General features: G+C 49.8%; 1 protein-coding gene and 1 long non-coding RNA gene across 14 annotated transcripts in view; one reads left to right on the forward strand and one right to left on the reverse strand.

The window, feature by feature from the left end:
- PEBP4 (phosphatidylethanolamine binding protein 4) overlaps positions 1 to 20,601 on the forward strand; it is a 269,036-nt gene that overhangs the window by 94,279 nt on the left and 154,156 nt on the right. The gene's annotated exons all lie outside the window — the stretch shown is intronic.
- Positions 1,198 to 19,903, reverse strand: LOC309633321. The gene is made up of 4 exons (XR_014247420.1): positions 19,843 to 19,903; positions 18,729 to 18,808; positions 16,699 to 16,786; positions 1,198 to 16,409 (listed from the first exon to the last, which is right to left on the reverse strand). It is a non-coding gene; the product is annotated as an uncharacterized lncRNA (long non-coding RNA).

Genomic DNA, 20,601 nt, shown 5'->3' on the forward strand with positions numbered 1-20,601 from the left:
GTCATTTTTGAGGCTGGAAGATGTGCGTGGCAGTAAGCGGGTGCTATGAGGATGTGGAAGAAGGCTAATGCATGAGCTGAGTTATCCAAGAGACTGTGATCCAGTTGGGGAGACAAGACAAAGCTACAGGCAGACCTCGGAGTTATTGGGTTTGGTTCCAGACCACCACAATAAAGCAAATATAGCAATCAAGCAAGTCACTCAAACTTTTTGGCTTCCCAGTGCATATAAGTTACGTTTACTGTAGTCTATTAAGTGTGCAATAGCATTATGTCTAAAAAAAACAATGTACATACCTTAATTTAAAAACACTTTATTGCTAAAAAATGCTAACCACCGTTGAGTGATATTGTAATCTTTTTGCCGGCGGAGGGTTTGAAATATTTCAAGAATTATCGAAATGTGATAGAGACACAAAGTAAGCAAATGCTGTTGGACTATGGCACCAACAGACTTGTTCGATGCAGGGTTGCCACAAACCTTCAATTTGTAATAAGCGCCATTATCTGCAAAGTGCAATAAAGCAAAGCACAGTAAAATGAGATACGCCTGTACTTTCCAATAAACGACGGGAGGCACTTATCAGTGGTTGAATTGAATAGTGACCGAGCTCGTGGGAGTTTGAGGAAGAACAGCACAGGCAGGCAGAAGTCAGGGAAGCTTCCTGGAGGAGTGAAGGCTTGAGCTCAGCCTTGAGGGGTGGCCAGGCTTGGCCTCGCTCAGCCAGGGGCGGGGAGAGATGAGAGAGCTCCCTGCGGCAGGATGATCAAGGTGAAGGAATGTACATCAGCAAAGCGGAGCCCAGCACGTTCCTGAAGGGAGAAGAGTAGGCCTGGCTGTGTGCCCGAGAGAAGTGAGACATTAGCCTGAGTGCACAGCGGCCCCTGACTCCCAGGACAGAGCTGAGAGTAGATGGGGACAGCGAAACGGCGTTGTAGGTTCCCGGGTGCAGGACTAGCCCAGAAATAATGGCTTAGGGAGATTTATCCCACAGCGATGTGAGACCATGGTTGAAAATATGGAGACTCAGAGAACGTGCCTGCAGCCGTGCCAATGGCCCTGCTCAAGCCGGCATAGCCCTGCTCAGAAGGGCACCAGGTGGGCTGGGTGGAGGTGGGCAGACCCGGGCGGGCGGCCGTCTCAGTGACAGGTCCCAGCCTTGAAGCCAGGGGCCTGAGACTGATGGTTCTTCCATAGCTCATTTTTAAAGAAGTGTCAGTTGAAGATGTATTGCGTGGGAAAGACGATTAAATGTAAAGAAGTAGAAAGCAATTAAACTTAGAGCACTAACTCCCTTTTTATTGTTGTCATCGTCATTATTATTAAATGTTTTGAGTCAGCAGGTGTATACGGGTCACTGTAAAAAGTGATTCTGCCACTCAGCTCTCCACCTCTGAAGCAACCACTGTCACCCATCTTTGTGTGTGTGTGCACCCTCCAGAGATATTTTACAGGTTGCTGACCTCTCTCCACCCCCTGCGTCTTGGCCTTGACCTGAGACCCCAGATTTCACAAGTGCTGAATGCTTTGTACATGATTCCATTTAACCCTTACAACTCCATGAAGTGGGCATGGTTTCCAGCTGCATTTTAAAGATGAGAAAGTCTAGGCTCAGGATATTTAAAAAAGCCTCAAGCTCCCCCAGCTACCAAGGATGATCAGAGGCCATGAAATTGAGGGCCAGATTCAAATAGCTGTGGGCTGCATTAAGTGGTCTCCTGATAAGCATCCTGGACTTAGGAGTTGTCTTTTGCCTGTTCCGGAAATGTGGCAACTTGCAGACAGAGAAGGGAGAAATGTGTCCAGATCCCTGACCAGGAAACCCTTGACGATTCCTCACATCCAGGCAGTCGGGTGCCGTGTTGAAGCCCTCTGTGGGCGGCTGCTTCTGATCACGTCTATCTGTAAAGTGCAGCAGTAGACAGTGTAGCACTGAACAGAGGGTTGATTTGCAGCAGAGGCAGGATTTATCTAGTAAGGGTCTTACTGCTGAAGAAATGGTTGATGAGTGAGTGAGTGAATGAATCGACAAATAAATGTAACTTCCCTCCTTAACCTACAATTCCATGTTAATTATGCTTAAAGATCACACAAGAGAGGTGAGCCTGACTCCTCAGAAGGGGTGGATGGATGAATCAGCTCTTTACCTAGTATGTGACTAGGAAATAGTAAAGCAGATTCTGGGAGTGACCCATAAGCTGGCACAAAAGGCAATTCCCAAACGCAGGTGTTCCCACACTCTTGCGCCCTGGCCAGTGTGCCTGGGACACAGGACTGGCGTCCCCAGGACGGTCCTGGGGAACACCACTGAGGAGTATTCATTTGGATGTGTGAGTCCTGACTTCATTCAGAAAATCACTGGCGACCTTTGCCAGAGCAGCTTCAATAGCGGCAATACTACAGAAGCCAGAAAGTAGAGGTAATGAATGCCTATGGACTGTCCTTCTACGTCCTTCTCAGCTGGGTGTCTTCAGGGTATTATTTTTTTTTTAACCCTAAGACTAGAGAGTTCAGCTTCTTTGCTTGAGCAAAAAGGGAAGTGTCGGCATCCTGGAAGAATAGAGAGGGATCACAGTTGTGTCCTGACCTGGGGCTGGGGAGGTGGACGAACAGGGTCTGGCAGCTGGCATCGCCGAGCTTGGCACTCATCTCATGGAAGAGACCAGTGCCAGCCTGGTTTTTGTGTTTGGTCTCAGATGAAAAGGGAGGGGGCTGGAGTCAGCCAGACCTCAGTTCAAATTCTGGTTCAGCCCTGTACTATCTGTGTGACCCTGAACAAGTCATCCAAACTCACTAAGCCTCAGTTTCCTAATCTATAAAAAAGAGAAATAAAAGAAATCGCCTCACAGGATTGCTGCGAAGACTCAATGATTTGTATAAAGCACGCAGCATTTATAAGCTCTCGATAAATAGGGCCATCTTATTGACTAGCATCAAGCGAGGGTGGTGCACATTTTCTAGGACTAGGTGGTATCCGTTTTCACTGTTACCTCCATCTCTGCTCGCATTGCCCAATGCACCACCATGTGCAGAGATGTCATATTCCATTCTCACTTCCAAGAAGTGTACACTTCATCCGGGAGCGTGCAGTGAACTCTGCGTAGATGTAACCCGGTAATTATCTAACAGTAAATAAATGCCCCTGTGACTCAGGACAAAGATAGCACTGCAGGGTGGGGCTTTCTGGAAGAGGTGAGCCTGGGTAAGACTTGCATGAGCAGAGAGAAAAGGGGAATAGGACGAGCCAAGACACAGAGGCAAAAATTCTCACTGGAGGACTCAGCAAAATTAAGGAGAGGACATTGGGAGAATATGGTGATGGTATGGAATTGAACTGGTCACGTGAAAGCTGGGGATAAGTGAGAAGCATGCTCAGAGGAGAAAAAAGGACGGGGAACGTCCAAGTCAAGGGGACGGATGTTGATCCTCAGAATGAACACCCCGCCTTCTCCCATCCCCACCTCCTGGGGTCCTCAACAGTTGTGAACTGAGTGAATCTCATCAATTGGCCCTTCCTTGATTAACCTCCCTCCTAGATCCTGAGTCATAGTTTGCACTTGCTTCCACCTATTAGCGAGTGCACTCCCCCATCCCACTGGGATCTGAGAACACACGTCCTGACATTATAATAGGCTCCTCAGAGGAGGAAATGCTATCATCCGTGTTGGTGACAGCGGCCCCCAGTCCTGCCAGGTAGCTTTAGCAACGTCCTAGTCTTCCTTGTCTTGTTAATTAGGAGATCCTGTCTCACAGATTGGGGCAGTGAATCTCAGCTAGCAGCTCTTCAGCCTTCATAACTACTTCTAACTTAGGTGGTAAGACCAGATGCATTTTGTATTCCGTCTAAAGAGACCTTTGGGCTTGAGGTCTGTGTGTGACCCCTCTCCGCAGTGTGGGAGCAAGAGGAGCCGCCCATGATGGGGAAACAGAGGGACATTTTCTGCAGCCTGTTCAATTGCCTCCAAACTTGCTCACTTTTCAGCCCCTAAGCCAAGATTGGTCTACTCAGTCCCCTTCCCTTCAAGGATGTGTGTCTAGGTATGAGGGAGCCTTTGAACTTCAACATAAATGCTGAGAACTGGTGAAAACAGCTGATGATGGAGTTTTCCCCCTCTTTTTATATTCCCCGTAAATAGTATACAGTAATCAAAGTTGAAGCCGCCCGAGACGAAACAATTGCTTAACAATCATATAAGACAAAAATGATTCAACAAATGACAATGAGGCCCCGTGATATACAGAACAGATGCATTCAGTGTACCATATTATAATGTGCTAATACAAGATTGACAGCACGATAATAGGAGTGAGCAGCAATTCAGCCTATAATTCCAAACCAAATGTGAGGCTGTCCACAGAACTCAAATCCTAGCAGGCTGCAAAATTAGAGGTAACACCGCGCAAGGTTCAAGACAACTCATTAGCAGGTTGGCAGAGTGTTTCAGGAGCAAATTTGTCTGTCGAAGGAACTAATTTTGTGCCATCTTCAGCTCAACTTTTTTTTTTTAAGTGTGCAGATACCATATTCCCTGGAGAGGAATGCAGGGGTGGGAGTCGGAGATCTGGTTGTAGCCCTTGGGACACAGTGAGGTCGCTGTTGTCAGCTTTTGAGCGGCCAGTGTTGGGGGTAATCTGGATGTGTTGAGGGGTGTTCCGTGGAGCTGATGGCGGTGATGGTGACAAACACTGTTTAGATTAGTCTCAACGTGAAAGAGTGAAGGGATGCCTTGCTGGCTCTTTGGGGGCTGTTCCCACATCAGAAAGGGTTTGGATCAAGGATGTCATTAAGGGTATGCTAAGGATCCTTCCAGGTCCTGAATCTCTAAACTTCTCTATAAGTGTCATAATACCTGCTTTGTGCAAATGCCCCTACTCTTTGAAGGATGCCCAGGGTTTGTTTGAAGCAGGTGTGGTAAGACACACAGACACAGAAGTGACTGTCATAAAGGAAGAAGTTTTTATACTGACAGGTCCCTAGAAACTGGAGGCAGACCATGCAGGGGGACCACATGGGGAAGCACCAGGGTCTGTCAGGGAGTGAGGGAGTGAGGGGAATTATAGGCAAAAGCCTTTATTGTAGTTTCCATGGGTAGGAAATAGGTGAAGTAGGGTAAGTAGGCTTAGGATTCGCTAGTCTGAATAACTTCATGGGCTCTGAGGTATAAGGGCTGTCCCCAGTTGACTGGTGCCTGACCCTGGGGTGATTAGGCAGGGGGATGGTGGACCGGAGTGTGAGAACCTGATGAAGGATTGGGGACATAAGGACTCTGGATGGTCTGCTTAGCATATGAAAGGCATGCTCTGCTTATAAGAATTAGCTAGCCCTTGGAGGGACAGTATCCACACCCCACCCCTGGGGTCGGTGAGACCCCAAGATATCAAAGCGTCAGAATACAGAATAAAAAGACATGATGGATGAACACATGTTCATAGCCATACACCATCAGCTGCCTTCTCTTTCCTGCCAGGCTGGGGCCTCCCCCATCCCTTGCCCCAGACCCCTAATGAAAACAGGGCATGGTGACATCACCATCTGCACGTGACAAAAAGCATGTTGTGTCGGTATGTTACCCGACACCACCCCAATCCAGGATCTGTGGGGTCAGGAAGGGAAGACTCCCACCACCCTTTGACCAATGGAGCCATTGCCAAGCTCCTCCCGGTCTCTCCTCACTCAGGGGAGGCACTGCCTGGGTGTGGACGGCACCAGCCACGTGACTGGGGCTGTCTTAGAGTGTGATTCAGAAATCCTACACGTCTCAATTCCACCAACAGGCTGCGTGGCCATGACAAGGCTGCTTCACATTTCTGGGTTTCAGTTTCCTTCCCTAAAGAGAAATAGGACCAATCCCAGTTCTAAATGCTTTGTTTCTCTGATAAATTGGGGGAAAGGATGGGGAGAGGCAGCAGAAAAGCTAAGGAGATGGGTGGGGGGTCTCTAATCCTCACGCAAAACCAGTGACGTGTGCAAAGACAGAGAAGCCACCCACGCCCCCCCAGCCCTCCTCCTTCATCCATCCTGTGGAGCCGACACTCTCCCAAGTGATGGTGATGATGAAGATCATCATCAGAATAACAGGAATTCAGCCCCTTCGGGGCGGCCAGGCTTTTACATTCACTACCTTATTTAATTCTTACAACAGCCCTAGGATGGAGCAGCCCCGCTCAGCACCATTGTGCGGCTGGGGAAACTGAGGCTTAGAGAGGTTAAGTCACTTGCTGGCTGTCACACAAGCAGTAAGTAAGTGAAGAGCCAGGTCTCAAGCCCAAAGCCTCATTCCTAATCACTGCACTCTGCTGCTCCCTCTGCCCTGGGCAGGTTGGTCCAAAAAGGATTCCATGGAGTTTATCCCAAGAAGCAATAGATCTTCATTCCAGGAGGGGGAACCCCTAAGAGGGAGAATGAACCCCAAAGGAAAGGCATCGCCCATGGGGAGAACTCTGTTTGGAACTTAAGGGGCTTCACTTTTTCTTTCACCAACTGTTTTGTGTCTTTTAGATGCCTGGCATGGCCCTAGGCACTGAGGATGCACAACGGTGAATGAGACAGGCCAGGCCCCTGACTCAGGGAGCTCTCAGCCTGGTGGAGGGAAGGGGGCAGACAAGAGAAAGTGAACGGGTAAATACAGTAGCCGTAGAGGGTACCAGCCTGACAGGCTCCGGCCCTCCCTGTGTCAAGGCCTGCAGGTTGGAAAGCTCCAGACACCAGAGAAGGCACAAGGCCACCGTCAGAGGGCAGAGGGTGACCGCTGCCCTCAGTGACCAGGTCAGCCTCCCTCAGGACTCAGGGAGCCAGCAAGCGAGACCAAACAGGAGGAGCACAGCCCAGCTGCCGGCCTAGCCGTACCCTCCCCCTCAGCCCCCCTTCTCAGGCCCAAGTGTGGGTGCAGCTCTTCCGATTTGCAGCCAAACTTAAGCGCATGCAGAAGTCAGAACAATATTTTCAGCTGCGGGAACAACAACAACAAAAAATGATGTTTAGCACCCCCTTTTATGCAAATGCATCATGCCCATCTGAGTGAGGTAGAATTTCACCAAATTTTACGATGAAGTAAACATCCCAGAAAATAATTTTTTTCTTCTCTGGGGGAGGATGAAGAGATTTTGGTAATTAAAACTCCCATCGATCACTGCTTAGATCTCAGAGATAATTGCACTACTGCTGCAGATGTGTGTTGAATCATGCAGTTTTGTTTTCAAGGGTGTGCGTACCCCAGGGCCTGGAATCACACCTCCCCCGGTGTGCTCCCCGTCCTCCCCCACCAGCATGGGGCGGCATGAGGACACTTGGGGGACAGTCCTGGAGCCCCAAATTAGCTGTGTGGGATTGTGTATGGGGCTTAACCTCTCTGGACGTCAGGTTTCTCTTCTGTCAACTGAAGAGTAGGACCTCAATTATCTCAAGGTTCTTTCCACCTCTCTTGATGCTTCCTGGAGTTGACATTCCCCTTGAGAGCTGATTGTGTTACCGAGTCCAAGCTCGTACCGCTCGCTGCATGGCAGGCCAATCAATCAAGAGACGAGTTTTTGGGGCAAAGGAACAGGGGCTTTATTTGGAAAGCCAGCAGACAGAGAAGATGGTGGAGTAGTGTCCCAAGGAACCATCTTATCCTTGTTAGAATTGAGACTTCTTTTATACTAGAAGAGGAGGGGGTGTAGTTGGTTGGTGCAAACTTCTTGGTGCCAGAATCCTCTGTTCTTGCAGCTCTGTGGGTAGGTTGGGTCACAATGTTCCTGTAAACCTCCAACAAGACAAATGTTATTCTCTGTTCTGCCACTTTTTATCTCTATATGAATGGAAAAGTGTTATACCTTTAAAGGTCAGAGCCTTGAGAATGGGCGATCCTGCATATTTCAGGCTATAGGCAACATTCTTGTAGCAAAAGCAAAAGAATCCAAAGGTTACAGGAAAAGAAACAGATCCAGTATGGAGTCAGATTAGCTCTTCCTTATTACAATCATCTCTCCACACTGAGTTTTAATCTCATCTCTGCTACTGATTCACGTGTCTGTGACACACTTATTGAGTGCCACGTGTGTGCCAGGCCCAGTGCTAGCCTTGGAAGCACAAGGATGCCTGAGGTCCACCCTGCCTCTGGGGGGCTCACAGTCTGGTGGGCTGGATGGCCCAGAAGCGGACACATCACAAGAAAATATGTTGTGTGTCTTTCCAGAGATACGCGCTCTCGTTGTGTGGCCGGCCTGCCCTGAGGCACCATCAGCTGTAGTGACATCTCGATGGGGCATTAGCTGTAGTAAAGCATTTCCCCTGGGGCAGGGCCTGAACTCTCCTTCTTCCCAAGAAATCAAGTACACAGAGGAGATACAGTGGATGGGCCCAGAGCCACACTCAGGAACAAGAACCATAATTTGTAGCTCTTGCTCTCACCCATGGTTCTCTGATAAGAAATCAGATCAGCACCGTTCTAAATGCTCCCTTATAGCCTCTGGGATCGGCCCTTGGTGGCTTGACTGTGACGACTACAGTTAAAGAGCGAGAAACCTTTGGAAGGGAGGGATATTCTTCCCTCAGCGTCCAGCATGGCCTGGGTGCTCGCTTTGCTCCTCTGTTCCATGAGCTCCGAGCCTCCTCTGATGAAGCCAGGGATGCACCCCTGTTCGTTCTTGCACTCTGCTCAGGGCTGACCAGGAGTGAGGAGCCCCTGTACATGTCCCAGAAGCGGAAGGCAGGAGACCCTTTCCCCGGCTGGCTCCGACTCCAGGAGCACCACCAGGCTCTCCTGTGTACTTTGTGATCAGAACTGAGCAACCAGGTGACTCAGAGCCTCCGCCGCCGCCGGCGGCAGCAGCAGCGAGCTCACTAATTTGGCGCGTCAGGTAAACTGACAAGCAGAAAAGTGCAAAAGCTCCACCCAGAGACGGGAGCCTTCTGCGGTACTGCCCAGCTCTGCCACCTCTCAGAGCCCTCTCCCTGAACACCTGCAGTTTGCATACGGATTTGACCTGCAGCGTAGGTTTCAAGTAGAGGCCCCCAAACCCCCTCTTGCTACTGTGTTCTCCAACCTTCCACGCCAGGGACTTAGCCCTTTCCTTCCTCGCCATCCTCACCCCATCTCTACCTCACCCTCCCTAGGAGTTGCTGTGCACTCAGCCTCCTATGCCTGCGATGGATTCGCTGGCAAACGCCCAGTCCACCGTAGTGCAGTAGCACTGGAGACCCCAAGAGGTCTTTCCCCAGTCAAGTCTCGTTTGGAGGGGGAGTGTGGCAGGAGATGGGGGCACTGAGGCCCTTTGACTGCACTGTGTTCTTCCCTGCCTCCCAGTTACTACCGAGCTGGTGACAGAGCCTGTGCACGTGCACCATGGATGGATGGACGGATGGATAAATGTCCCCTCTGTAGTGGGGTGGGGAAACTGTCCTCTCCCCCTGTATCTTTCTGCCTCTCCCCCACTCCATGCATTCCCCACAGCAGGTGTCTCTGAGGCAGTGTTTATGCAAGCAGCTCGTGTTCTGCAGAGTCACAAGAAGCTGTTGTCACTTTGAGGAAAGCCCCCAGCTGCCCATGTGTGCGTTGGTCGTCCCTGACAATTTCGTAACAGGACTGGAAACGGGGTGGGTGGGCTTCCTGGACTTGAACCACTGGACTGGGGGCCTCCCTGCTGCCGCCTGCTGTGTGTCTGTCTGAAGCCTGTCGGGGCCTCGGGCTTCCCAGCTCGGTGTCTGGAGCCTGTGCCCCTCTCCTGTAGTAAGTGCCTCCTGGCTCTGACTAGCCGCTCACGGGAGCACAGTACCTGGGGTGGGTTGGGTTACTTAAGTAAGGGCAAAGAAACCTGACTCTTGAAGGCGTGACAGTCCCCAGGACAACCAACCCGCCCCGCAGGCCCAGATGAGCTCTGCATTGTTCCTCGGGGTTGAATTCCAAGTCAGGAAAAGCAGCTCTTCGATGATATGCTCATTGTACACTAATAGTCCCTTTCTTCCCAAGCCGTCCCTGACCTGATCCATATGTCCACGGACAGGAAGGGAGTGAAAAATGTTTTTGAGCCACCAAAACAGTTGAAATGGCTCAGAAACCTTATCCCTGAGGCTGAGGGGCTCAGTTTAAGGATTCCCACCCAGCACAGAGGTATCACAAAGCCTTGTCACTTCTCGACTGTTTTCTAATAGGAGAACCCGGTTTGGGGAGAAAAAAGTCCAAAACATGATGTTCATTTGGTACGTGTAAAAGCAGAAAAAAGTCCTTGAAAACCAAACCACCATGAAAAAGCTTCATGTCTATGAAGGGCTTCTCTGTTCCAGACACATGCTACCAAATTTACATTTAGATCCTCACAAGGACTGTATAAAGGAGGTACTCTTATTGATATTATCCCCATTTTAAAGAGAGGTTAAGTAACTGACCCAAGGTGACACAGTGTCTGAAGAGAGGATCATCGAAACTCCGAGTCTTTTTTTCCTACCCTTCACAGAAATTTGCTTACCTAGTTTGGTCAGCAAGAAAATGTATTGGCTTTGCCCTGGGGAAGCTGATGTCCCACCTGAGAAGGAGCTTTGTTTAAATAGCAGAGGAAACAATTCCTAGCTCATTCATTAACTTCTAATTTACATACTTCAAGTACGGCTTATTTACACAACCCAGACACTGTAAACATACACTTATCAGTGAAGCAGGTCTGCAGCGTGCCCCTGGGCTGTGAGCTGAGGTCCAGATGGATGCGTCACCACTGCACGGAAAACTTCCTCACTGGATAGTGACCTCCTTCCTGAGTTTCTGGGTTCTCAAGCGCTTGCTAGCAATCTCATGCAAATCCTTTCCTGGAATGGGGTCTAAAGAGACAAACCCCGAGAAGCCGAAGAAGGAGCTGGATGCCGTCTCTTCTGGGTAATGCATTCATTCCATCCTTCCACAAACCCTGGCTGAACTTCACCATGGACACGAGGTACCTACCGGTGATGCAGAGAGTCCTAAGACGCCATCTCTGTCCTGGAGGAACTTGGCAGAAAGAGTCAGCAGACACATTACTGTAGTACGTATGGGACGCATAGGAGCTGCGTGATAATAAAAGAAGTGGCTGCACGTTTGAGCTGACTCTTGAAAGCTGAGAAGACCAAGTCTAGAAAGGTCAGAAGGAGTGTTCCAGGTGGAGGGAAGAGTAAATGCAATGACAAGAAGGTCTGGAAAGCCTGGGAGGTGTTTTGAAGCATAGCATGAGACTTAGCTGGTCTCAAGACAATGTGAATGGAGAGGAGCAGGAAAGGAAGTGGGGGGCCGGACCTGTGAGGCCCTTGAGGGCTGGACCCAGCCCCTGATTGCTGCCAGCTTCAGCCCTCTCAGACAGCAGAGGAGCAAGTCGCTTGGTGTTCCAAGAACCGTGTTACAGGCAAGAAAGTGCCGAAGTTTGTAAACAAGTAAACAAACAAAGCAAAAGCCAGTCATCTCCTATTTGAGATGTTTAGTAAAATAATGTCCTATATGGTTTCCTGATGAGGGAGAGAAAGGGGTGGAGTAAGCCTTCGAGGGCAGGGAATTATGCATAATAGCCAGCGCCCTCGCTCAGGGCTTGAGAGAGCTTAAGAATCACTTTGCACGAGAGCCTCCCTGGTGCAAAGGCTGCGCACAGCTGGCTCCGAGGGATAAATTCATTATTCCGCTAACAAGGTTGACTCACAAGGCGAGGAAGGGAAGAGATTTCAAGGTTGTGGGTATATGGCCTGAATGGGGAAGCCGGGTAGCAGCCGTAGACCCCCACCTAGAACACCAAATGAGGAGGAAGACCACCAAAGCCTCCATTTCTTAAAGCCCCGACGAACAGCTGAAAATTACTTGCCCCTGGAAAAAAAATAATAATAAATTCCACATTATCATTTCAATGGCTCCTCGCATAAACACCAAAGAATCAGAAAAGCTGGTGCCTCATGTTGCTCCCAGAACCTGAGAAATGGTATCTTTCAGTTATCAGATTTTATTTCTTTGCAGCGTTACATTTTATACATATTTATTCATGCAGAACAGAAGCGCAGCGTTATTGAGGCTGCCATGGGAGCGGAAGGAAAAGCTGTTATACATAAGAATGCACCGCATTTACATCGTCGCACTTTGCGACAATTGAACTGTATGCAACTTTTTTTTTAATAATAAGAAAAAAACTCTGGCTTGCATTTAATTTGCTGGGTTTTTTTTTTTTCCATTCTTCCTCCTGCATTTTCCTATGCCACAGCAATGTGAAAGGGGGAGGGGTCGAGACCCTTGAGGATACAGAGGGTTGGGGGCTAGCAAGGGGTAGCTTTCACGGGGAGGGGTCAGGGATCCAGAGCAAGTTTATAACTATTTCTTTTTTAACAGATGCAGTTAACTGAACTGCAAAACATTCATCTTCCGATTTAATAACTCATTCTCCCTGCATGGAGACGGAGGTATTATAGTGCTGGGTATCGCTCTTTGGGCTTTTGAGTGTCAGTGATGAATCCCCCATCTTCTAATAAAACACGTTTTCATAGTAATTGAAATAATAATTTTTTTTTTTTTTTTTGCCTCTTCATTTTCCCAGGGACTTATAACGGGGCTTTTGACTTCTTTCCCTTTCCCCTGTTCCAATCTTATTTTCTTTTAACTGAAATTCCTTCAGCCCCTGAGATGCACAGGGTCCGTCTTTCTGGGATCTGTGTTCTGATGGCCTTTATGCTTCCCCCACAGTCACAGCCACAGGATGGGTTCCAATTCCAGCGAGTTAGGGGGCCTGAGACCTGGAATTCTGGGCTGGGTTTGGCTTTTCACCTTAGCAAGCTGAGCATCCCCAGGGAGGGAAAAACGTGGTAACCAGGCAGTTGTGGGGACCCCAGAGAGGAGCAGGGCAGGGCCCCAACCTGAGAAATCCTGAAGCTCACACATTAGGCCAACCCCTAAGTCTCCCCTAATACCCCCAAGGTCAACATCTGGGACTGCCCCTCCCCATTCTGCATGCACCTCTCAGGCTGCACGTGACCTCATCCCTGAGAATTAAAATAAATATCAGTGTGTTAAGAACAGTACTGCTTCCTCAAGAATAAAATTTGGGAGGGGGCAATGGGGGCGATGGTGATGTTGCACTGAGTGTAATATATTTAATCCTCAAGTTACTTTAAATGCTATATTGGTAAACTTAACTGGAATGGACAAATGTAACATTGACTCCTAAGACTTCTTTTCCTCTCATCCTTTCCTCCATGGCTGACACTGAAGAGAAAGAAAAGCTTTGAACAATCGAGGTACAGCCTCTCTGGTAACTGTACCAGCTTCGGAAGATTTTCCTGGCCCTTTCTCTTCATACCCACCCAGGGAGAGATGATTTTGGTGGAACCTTGCTCAGTTGCGGCTGTAATTTAACTTTGCCTCTAGGAACTCTCCCCTTTCCGTGTCTAGTCTTTCCTGATCTAGCAAAAAAGAACTTGGAAGTCAGGAATCAGGATTTGGAACCAGTCCTGGCCAGGAACTCAAAGTAGCCATTGAGTAAAAAAGATCAGGGAGACTGATGGCCTTTGGAGGCAACCTCTTCCTTCATAGTCATGGAAATAATATGTTTTTGCCCCTTTGTTTTCCGAGGTACACACGTGGTACCCTGCCATGTCCCAGGTAGCAGACTTCACCTGCTCCCTGCAAGTATGTGGGCTGCAGCCAGCATACTCAGTACCTTTGTCCAAATTGCAGAAAGGAGTCCTGTCTTTGGGTCTGATCATCCCTAGGCCAGGAGGCATGGTTTGGCAAAGGGAGCAGGGGCTGGATTTTAGCCCCCCCGTCATGCCCTCTTACCTGGGGGCCTCTGTGCAATGCATGCATTGCTTAACCCTGCTGGCAGTAGATGGTAGCTTTTGAGTTCGAAAGACCCAGGTTCAAATCCTGACTCCACCATTTTCTAGCTATGTTACCTTGGGCAAGTAGCTTGATTTCATACATAATAGTACCTGTATCATAAGAATGCTATAAGAACTAATTGAGATAATACTTTAAATCTCTCAGTGCTAAATCTCTGGTGACTATTATTATTCCAGAGAAGCTTTTTTGGTCCTTTAGTACCCCGTGAGAAGCAGGAGTGAAAATACCATTTTTGTTTGTTTGTTTGTTTTTACAACAGGAAGGGGTGACAAAATGTTGGTCCAAGCCTGGATGTGAATTGCCCTTAGGACAGAAGTGCTGGACTAAGAGATCTGATCAGCTAAATACAGGAGGGGGCAAGAGAGGAGAGAAAACCAGTGGCTTGTTTGACCTTGGCTTCTCGACAGAGGCAGGACTTCTGCTCCTATTTCTGGGGTCACCTACCCCAGCTGTCCTTGCTTCTCCGCGAGCATTTCAGTGGATTAAAGGGCCCTGCTTCCCCCAGGACTTTGGGGCTGGGGATGTGGGCAGCAACAGGAAGTCTCTTTTATGTCCCTGCCCTCGTTGCCTAGTTGAGCAGGAAGCAGACAAGTCCAGGGCATCTGTAGAGCCTCCTCCTGGATGTCCCCCCAACACCCACACCTAAGGCCATTCTTGATGCTGAGATTTTTGAGATGAGTGAGGGTTGTTCCAGAACAAAGCCCCTTCTCTGGCAGAGGCCAAGGGATTCTTTGGAAAGGTGAGAAGAAGCCTGCAAATCTACTGCTTGCAAAGACCTGTGGCCCACTCAATTTTTTTTATTTTTATTTTTTAGTAGACTTAATTTTTTAGAGTAATTTTAGGTTCAAGCAAAATTGAGTGGGAAGTAGAGAAAGTTCCTGTACATCCCCTGTCTCCACACATGCGTTGCCTCCCCGCTATCAACATCCTGGACAAGAATGTTACATTTATTATAGTCAGTGAACCTACATGGAGATGTGGTTATCACCCAAAGTCCATAGTTCACATTAGGGTTCACCCTTGGTGTTGTACATTCTATGGGTTTGGACAGATGGATAATGGCATATATCCATCATTACAGCATCATACAGAAGAGTTTCACTGCCCTAAAAATCCCCTGTGTTTCACTCATCTCTCCCTCCCTCCAGCCCCTGGAAACCACTCATTATTTTAGCTATCTCCATAGTTTTGCCTTTTCCAGAATGTCCCATTGGAATCATACAGTCTGTAGCCTTTTCAGATTGGCTTATTTCACTTAGTAATATGCATTTGTCTTTATCCATGATTAATATTCATGTCTTTTCATGGCTTGAGAGCTCATTTCTTTTCAGCACTGAATAATATCCCATTATCTGGATGTATCGCAATTTATCCATTTACCTACTGAAGGACATGTTGGTTGTTTCCAAGTTTGGACACTTATGAATACAGCTGCTATAGATATCTGTGTGCAGGTTTTTGTGTGGACATAAGTTTTCAACTCATTTGAGTAAATACCAAGGAGCACGACTGTTGGATTTTACGGTAAGGGTATATTTAATTTTATAAGAAACTGCCAAACTGTCTTCCAGAGTGGCTGTACCATTTTGCATTCCTACCAGCAATGAATGAGAGTTCCTGTTGCTCCATATCCTCTCCAGCATTTGATGATGCCAGTTTTCTAGATTGTGCCCATTCTAATAGGTATGTGGCGGCATCTCATTGTTGTTTTAATTTTCAAATCCATAAGGATATGATGTTGCCTATTTTCATATGCTTATTCGCCATGTGTATATCTTATTTGGCTAGGTGTCTGTTCAGGTCTGTTGCCCATTTTTGAATTAGGTTGTTTGTTTTCTTATGGTTGAGTTTTAAGGGTTCTTTGTATATTTTGGATACCAGTCCTTTATCAACTATGACTTTTGCAAAGATTTTCTCTCAGTCTGTGACTTGTCTTCTCATTCTCTTGACCCCATTCAATTTTGTTCCCTCTTCCTGTGTGTCCTGCAGACCCACAGCTCCTTATCTCCCTGTAAGAGCTGCCAAGCAGCCAGACCAGCTGTGGTACGTACATAAGCATATCATATAGGTTTCTAGAAGTAAGTACAATGTGAAAAAAAAGAACAAGGGAGATTGGAGGTGCTGGCATGGGGGAGGTTTGCCATCTAAATAGGGTGGCAGGGTGGGCTCCACCGAGAAAGGGACGTTTAAGCCAAGAAGATGCAAAAGGGCAGAGAGATCAGGCAGAGGGGCCAACCAGTACAAAGGCCATGAGGCAGGAGTGCGCCTGATGTGTCTGAGGAATTCCGAGGATGTGGCTGGAGTGGAGTCAGGAGCGATCAGAAGAGAAGTTTCTCATGGATTTGACGTGCGGGTGAGAGGAAGGAGAATCACAGATGACACCAAGATTTTTGACCTGAGCCATTGGAAGGACGTCATTAACTGAGATGGGGAAGAGCAAATTTCCAGGAGGTGGGGCGTGGGGACATAAATCAGGAATTCTGTTTCGGATATGCTGAGTTTGTGCTATTAGACATCTTGGTGGAGACATCTGGTAGGCTGTTGGATAGATGGGTTTGGAGTTCAGAAGAGTTTGTGTATAAGACTCTGGGCTGAGAGCTGTAACAGAAAGAAGAATAAAACCCAGTTCCTCCACCCCTACCTTTGTCCAGGAATCACTGGGCACTCGGAGGGAGTGCGGGAGGGCAACGCATAAAACAGGCACCCCCCAACCCCCCCGCAGAAGGCAGCTCCTGCCAGCCTCCCTTGAGGCTTGAAGGCAGGTGAACAAAATCCAAGCTACCCAAAATTACACTGAAGACACATCAGATGAAAGACAGCCCCCAAGCCTCTTGACTGCTCACTTCTAGGAAGTCGGCAAGAAGCGGAAACCAGGGTGGTGTTTTACCTTGCCCAGTAGCAGTAACATAGACATGTCAGATTTTTTTGAAGATTATCGCAAGGGCTCCTCCTGGTCCATTTGCCTTCCCATTCACCTACAAGGCAGATAAAGGCAGAGAAGGGAGGCTGAGAGGGGGCCCAGCAGCTGCAGGGGAAGTCACTTCAGCCCTCCTGCTCCCTTGGCTCTGCCCCGAGCCAGATCAACCCCGGATCAGGCCAGGCTGGGCTGGGTCCTGCTGTCTGTGGCCCGTGCGTGCACAGAGCTAGCTGTTTAAAGGGAAAAGAACTGTGACTATGGGTTCAACCCCACCTTAGATCAATATTAGGCCAAATCCCTAATATCGGTAACCCAGGTCCCACGGTTAACATGCCAGCTGTGGTCCTCACCCTGAAATAGTCAATCGCCCAAGCAAGAGCTGTGTTTTCACATTAAACATCCCCAAGTCTTTCCTGCTCAAGTGGCAGATGGTGAATTTCATGTAATGACGTGAGCAAAGGCCCCTCTATTTCCAGCCTGGAACTCGGAATCTGCAGAGGAGCTGCATCTCTGCATCCTGTATACTGAACACTGCAGCTCTTGCTTGGAGGGCCAGGGGGTCAGAATGTGTCTGAGAGGGCTGGGGCCAGGAGGGGGAAAAGCAGTGAACTGGCCTTTGTTCCAGGTTCTCCAGCAGGGAAAGGGGAACCAGGGCACTTTGGGCAGCCTGGGCTGGATGTGGAGGACAAGACCTGCCATCCACCACCTGAAAATCTAGTGCTTTAATAAGCTGAGGCTGATATTAGAACTGGTGTGCCCAGGGACCTCAGAGGGATGCGCAGCATGGAGCAAGCGGGGAGGTTACTGATGGAATGTCTTTGCGGGCTTGGATCTGAGTGACAGTAAAACTGAGTTATGAAAGAGGGCCAGATTAATGAAAATGTGCATCGTTAAGAAGCCATCCTCAATGACTTCCGCCGAGCTCTCTGGCACCTTCTGACCCAAATATGTTGACCCGAGTCTAACGTCCTACACCCAGCCTTCTCACCTCCAAAGACAGAAGAAGATATATAACACAATATATAGAACACAGTAATAACCTTCAGGAATCTCAGCCCACTCCTGGACTGCTCTCTTAGATCCCCAAGGGAATTAACCCCTCAGGGAAGGTTTTAGGATAATATTAAGGGTTTGGAATTCTTTATTTGAGGGATTTGACAAGAAATTCAGTTGAGGCCTCTCCTCCCACACTCTGGCCCCTCTTCACTCCTATCACACAGACAGACTTCCTTGCAGTTTCTTCAATCATCCTGTCCTCGTGCCATGCCTTTGAACCTCTGGGGTACATGGTCCTCTCCCCTGGGGCGCCCTTCCTAGGCTTCCCACTGGGCAAATGCAAGCATCACCATCTTTTGGAAGTTTTGCATTCAAGCTGTACTTTAATACCATTTATTGCTTTTTTTTTCTTATAAAATTCATATTCAGTGCAGAAAATATGGAGCTTATAAAAAAATGAAGAAAACAAATCATTTTGACATATATTCTTCTGGTCTTTTTTTTTTTTTTTTCCTGAGTGTTTATATATATTCTAATTGGGAGCATCCTGTACATTCTGTTTTGTGATCTGCTTTTTTCCCCTCACTTAAGGGTATATAGTTAAGCAAAAAAAAAGGGGGCAGTTTAGTATAGTGGTTATGTGTGGGTGGGCTCTGGAGTCAGAATGTCTGGGTTCAAATCCTGGCTGCACAGCTACAGTCCTGAGACCTGAGCAAGTTACTGACTCTGTTTCCGTGTTTAGAACAGTGTGGTTTACACTGAATTTTAATCTATAATTTTGTTTTCTCGCTTTTTCACTCAACTGTGAGTTCCTTGAGGTCAGAGAGTGACTCTCGTTGGTCTTTCTGTCCCCAGCATCTTGCTCGCACATAATAAGCATCCCCAGAATGTTAAATGCATGAAAGACCCCAAAGAAGAAGGCCTAGAACTAGGAGTCAGATGAAAGTTCCTGAAATAGAGAACCAAGCATTTGCGAGCTCGGCCTTGCAAATGCTCGGCCTTACCTCTCTTAGCTAAAGATGGACAATACATTGTTTTCTGAGGCTCCTGCTTCATCATTTGTCAAATGGAGACGCCAGGGTGACTGTGAGACAAGCAAGACAACTTGGTGGACCTGCTCTGCAAACTGCAGAACTTTGCAAGTGAAGTTGTGAGCTCCTAATTTCACACGGCTCCTCTCCGGCTCTGAATGGGGACTGGGCATGGACCGATGTCCTCAGTTCTCGGGAAAGAAACGAGCGAGCGGGAGGCCAGTCTGTGCGCGCTGCGGCTCAGGGCTTCTCGCCTCCCGGGGTCGGTCAGCACGCGGGACCCCGGGCGCCTCCTGGGGCACTGTCTCTGAGTCGGAGGAGTGGGTGTTGGGGCACCGGAGCCAGGAGAGCCAGGGCTGCGCTGGCCACTGTGCAGGGTGCTCCGAATCCCGGCCCGGGTCCTAACCCGCCAGGCCCCTCTGGGTGCCGCCACCGTCGCTCGGGGCCCCCGTTACTAGCCGCCCCCTTCTTCCTCCAGGACCCATCCTTCCGACCACTAGATCCGGTTGGGGGAGGAATCCTATCCCCCCTTCTCCGGGATCCGGGAGGGTAGAGGAGGGTGGTGGTGGCTAGAACTGAGTCTTCCTTTGCCTCCTACTCTCCGGCAGAATCCGATTCTTTTCTGAGCAGGATGGGGCGGGGGCGGGGGGCCGCGTGCGCGCCGGGCGGAGGGAATTCCTTCCCCGGCGGGCGCGGCGCCGCCACCCGCCGCAGCGCCTGCCCTTTTTTTAGCTCTTTCCCGGGGCTCCTTCTCGGCGCGACCGGGGGGGTGGCGGCGCGCTCCGCCTCGCGGTGGGGGCACCGTCGCCCCCCACCACCACTCCGCCCGCCCCCCACCCCTGCAGGCGCCAGGGCAGCGCGAGTGGAAATCGGACAGCGACGCGAGGGTCCCGCCGCCGCCGCCGCCGCCGCCGCCGCCGCGCCCGTGGGTGGGCAGCCGGGAGACTTGCTGGAGGGAGACCCGGGGTGATTCCCATCCGCCCGCAGCTCTTCCAGGGCTGCCCTGAGCAAGGAGTTGTTTCGTCATTTTGAAAAGACACCTTCCCCCCGCCCCCTAGGCTGTTTCAGAAATGGCATTGAGTCAGACCTGAGTCACAGGAGATCGTGGGCCCCTCTCTCCCCTCCCCGGCGATTCTTTCTCGTCCAGCCCGCAGCCCCGCTCTCTACCCCACCCCACCCCCTCTACACCCCCATCCGTGATGCGGCCCCAGACGCCGCAGCCCCCGCCCGCCTCCTCCTCCTCCTCCTCCCCCTCCCCCTCCTCCTCCGCTGGGACACCTGCCCACCCGCCCGGGGCGAGCCCTGACACCCTGCCCGCCCCGTCACCCCGCCCCCTCCCGGCTGCTGCAAAGGCAGCTCAGCTGGGGACAGCAATCCCGTCCTCAGACTGTGGAAAGGCCACAGTCTGCCCCCTGCCTCCGGGCACGACAGGCCACCTGCCCCTGACCTTCCCACGCAGGCGGCGCTGCTGGGGGTCAGGCTGAGCGGGCGCTCGGCTGTGGCCACGGTGTCTCCCGCGGTAGTTTACTGTAGCGCTGGCCGCCCTCTAGGACTGGGTCAGCTTCTTCCACCTCTGGCTACCTGTGTTCTCACCCCTTCCAGCCTTTCCTGAGCTTCTGCCGGGAAGGGGCTACACAAGTCTATTTTTAGTTCTAACAAGCTGCCTGCCGGAGCAGCTTTCCATCTGCAGCTCTCAGAGCCCTTTACAAATGCTAATGAATGGAAGCTGCTGCCTCCAGAGTAAGATTCCTCTTCCTCCCTCTTCCCCACCCCCACGCTTTCCTAGTGGGGAAACTGAGGCACGGAGTTAGGGTATGGAGGTGTGATCAAGCCGGGGTCAGAACCC

The sequence above is a fragment of the Balaenoptera borealis genome (assembly GCF_965194805.1).
Source record: "Balaenoptera borealis genome assembly, chromosome: 8".
NCBI classification, from domain to species: domain Eukaryota; kingdom Metazoa; phylum Chordata; class Mammalia; order Artiodactyla; family Balaenopteridae; genus Balaenoptera; species Balaenoptera borealis.